Genomic DNA, 3,833 nt, shown 5'->3' on the forward strand with positions numbered 1-3,833 from the left:
GACATCAATGAAAATTTATTCCTTAAAAAATTAAATTATATCTCCTAAAAAGCACATGCCCAGGTTCTTTAATAAATCATTGTATGGTATGTGTCTCACATACAGTAGGCACTCAATGAACGCTTGTTGATTGTGTGACGCTCTCAACAATTCTCATCATCTTAGCCACTTTCTCTGGCACATGTTCCAGCTCATCAACGTCCTTCCTAATATATGGCTCTCCCAAATGAGCACAACATAGCTGTGGTCTGAGCAGGGTGAGGATGGGGGGGGGCGTCATTCCTCTCATTCAGCTGTAAATGCCATCTAGCATTAAACTGGCTTTTGGGGGCTGTCACGCCCACATTTTGGACTAATAATGAGCACTCAGTCTTCTAAAAATAGGATCAAAGACGTAGAGCTGAAAGGGTTATCAGAAGTCATCTTGTCTAACCCCCTCATTTTACAGATGAGGAAACTGAGGCCCAGGAAGATTAAGTAACTTGCCCAAGGTCATAGTTAGGATCAGAGGTGGTATTTGAATCTATAGCCACTGACCCTTGGACTAGATCTTGTTCCACCACACAACGTTGACTTCCACAGCTTTCATCTATCTTGTGCCTCCCTCCATCCCATAGTTGTATGGTGGATATAGTAGAAAGAGCAGTATAACTCTGGAGTCAGAAGATCTCAGCTCCTCCCCCATTTCTGATCCTCCTTTGTGTGACTTTGAGCCTCCACTAACTTTTAAAATGAATGGGACTTCTAAGGGTCCCTTCCAGTAGGTCAGCAAGATATGGGTTTCAAATCTTTCCTCTGGGGGGCAGCTAGGTGGCGCAGTGGATAGAGCACTGGCCCTGATGTCAGGAGGACCTGAGTTCAAATATGACCTCAGACCAAGCACTTGACACTTACTAGTTGTGTGACCCTGGGCAAGGCACTTAACTCCAATTGCCTTAAAAAAAAAACAAAAAAAAAAAAACTCAAATCCTCCCTCTGCTAGGCAAGTCACTAAATCCAAACTCAATCTCTTCATCTATAAAATGGGAAGAATTCCTTAAGTATCTAGCAAGGATGTTATGAGGCTCAAATGAAATCCTATATGTGAAACTATTTTGGAGACATTGAAGTATTACATACATGTCAATTATTTTTTATTAAAATGCTTTTCAAACCCTTAGATGAAGGTCATTACACAATATTGTCTGTGCATTCATTCATGGGATGCTCTGTATCAGGGTTTTCAGTCCCTTCACATCCAGAAGGCCAGCCAGGTCTGCATTCTCTTGCTTTGCATAGCACCTAACAACAGGTAACAGGATTTAATGCTTTGATGATACTCATGGGCAAATTCTCACTCTTGTCATATGACATTCAAGCACTGAAGTATATTATCAGCTAAGATACTTACAATAAACCCACAAAATTGTGTTTGGGATAGGCCCGGGATCTGTGCTTTCTTTGGAACTGGAGCTCTCAGTAAGGAAACTCCTTCTACCAGTGAAGGTAGGTACATTCTCTGCAACTTCAGGAGTCTCAGACAGTTCCCTGGGGGCACTGACAGGTAAGTGACTTACCCAGCCACTAGGTGTCAGAGGTCAGACTCGAACCCAGGTCTTTTTAGCTATGAGACCAAGTCTCTATCTACTGTGCCACACTGACTCTCAGCTCCAAGGCACATGGAAGAAAACAAAGAGTTGAGAAGGAGACATACATGAGGGAATTTTGTTACTTTGTGTTGTTCATTTTTAGTGGTGTCTGACTCTTCATGACCCCATTTAGGGGTTTTCTTGGCAGAGATACTAGAGTGGTTTGCCATTTCCTTCTGCAACTCATTTTACAGATGAGCAAATGGAGACAAAAAGGGTGAAGTTACTTGCCCAGAGTCACACAGTGAGTAATTGTCTGAGGCCACATTCGAACTCAGGAAAATGAGACTTCCGGTCTCCAGGCCCTGTGTTCTATCTGCTGTGTCATACTATGGCATCACCTAGCTGCCCATTTTCTGATGTTGTTACTAGCTTGTTAAATTTAATATAGTTCCCACCACCAAGATAAACAATTTTCCATCAATATTCTAGCCTTAGCATAGTTCCAGAATAGCTGACAGAGTGAGTGCCTACACTGGTAGGTAAGGACAAAATAGACACATTGAAGAAAGGCAGATTCAGGACTCTACAAGGAGCTATGCTGTTCCTAAGGGGAATTTCTTAAGGACTCCAGCAAAAGTGCAACCAGGAGCAGAGTTAACTCTTTGCCATGCACTCTCTGGCCGTAAGCCCACATTTCCCTGGACTCTGTCTATTCATGGGGAGAATGTCACAGGGTTTGGGGGAGATATTTTATATTAACAGATATTACTCTGGTACATGAATACTTCTTTCTAAAAGCCATTTGAGTCTGGCTGACTAATTAGTTTTAATGATAATCATGGTTGGAAGCACACGGGTCGGGGCTCATGGGACATCTCATGAGAAAATAAGCCCATTACCCTTCAAGTGTGTAGTAGCTGCATTCATGAGTGGGAGTAGGGATAGTCATCCCACAGCAAGTGCAACCAAGTAAACAAGAAACATTTTAAAAGTGAATTTAATGTTCCATAAAAAATGATGAGCAGGTGGATTTCAGAAAAACCTGGAAAGACTTACATGAACTGATGCTGAGTGAACAGAACCAGGAGAACATTGTGCACAGTAACAGCAGCCACATTATGCGATGACTAACTTTGATGGACTTAGCTCTTCTCAGCAGTGTAATGATCTAAGACAACTCCAAAAGACTCATGATGGAAAATGTTAGTCATATCTAGAGAAAGAACTATGGAGTCTGAATGCAGATCGAAGCATACTATTTGCTCTTTTTTTTCCTTCTTTCTCATGGTTTTTCCCTTTGGTTCTGATTTTTCTTTCACAACACGCTTAATGTGGAAATATGTTTAATATGATTGTACATGTATAGCCTGTATCACATTACATGCCCTCTTAGGGAGGGGGAAATATTTAAAACTCAAAATCTTATAAAAGTGAATGTTGAAAACTAAAAATAAATAAATAAATTTAATTAAAAAAATTTTAAGATAAAAAAGTGATTTTGAGAACTTTGGCTTTTATCAGCGATCACATATCATTTCTAGGAAGTTGAAATAACAGAGGAAAAATTATTTCACTTTAAACATGTCTACTTCACTCAGATTAGAAATGGATTTAAAAAAACTCAGAAGCGATTAAAACACTGTGATGACTTAGCGATTTCTAAATGACAGATGAAAAGTTCTTTTTGCCCTAATGCACAATCTCAGCAGGAGGAACATGTCTCACTCCCTCTATGTCTAATTAAATTGTTAGAGGTTTTCAACAAGAAATAATCTTTGGTACAGGACGCTTTATGTAGAAACAAAAATTACATAACCAATTTACTTTGCAATTGTTACCCTAGGGGATCTAAGGAAAGGTTTAGAAGTTTGCCATGTTTTAAGGAAGGTAGGAAGCATATTAGAAGGTAAATTTAAAGTGTAAATACTGTAAAAAAAAGAAAAACCTGTCTAGAGAGGGGGATGATAACAATCACCAATACATTTACAGAAAAGGCTTGGCAAAGCATTTTACAGTTTTTACAGTAAGTTGGTAACCAGGACAAATATTCCAAATCTTCGTTTAAGATGGTGATACCAGTGAAGTTTTCAAAAACGAAATTTACCGCTATTGTTTCCTTGATGTTGAAGTGGAAAAAGGTGAGATGAGGAAGAAAATAATTATTTTACACTGGAGGAACTGGAGGGTAATTTCTGATAGACAAGTTATCTCAATTTTATCCACGTAGAGAATCGTCTAATGGTGGTAACATGGATACTTCAG

This window comes from Vombatus ursinus, unplaced genomic scaffold, assembly GCF_900497805.2.
Source record: "Vombatus ursinus unplaced genomic scaffold, bare-nosed wombat genome assembly UNPS02014837.1, whole genome shotgun sequence".
NCBI classification, from domain to species: Eukaryota; Metazoa; Chordata; class Mammalia; order Diprotodontia; family Vombatidae; genus Vombatus; species Vombatus ursinus.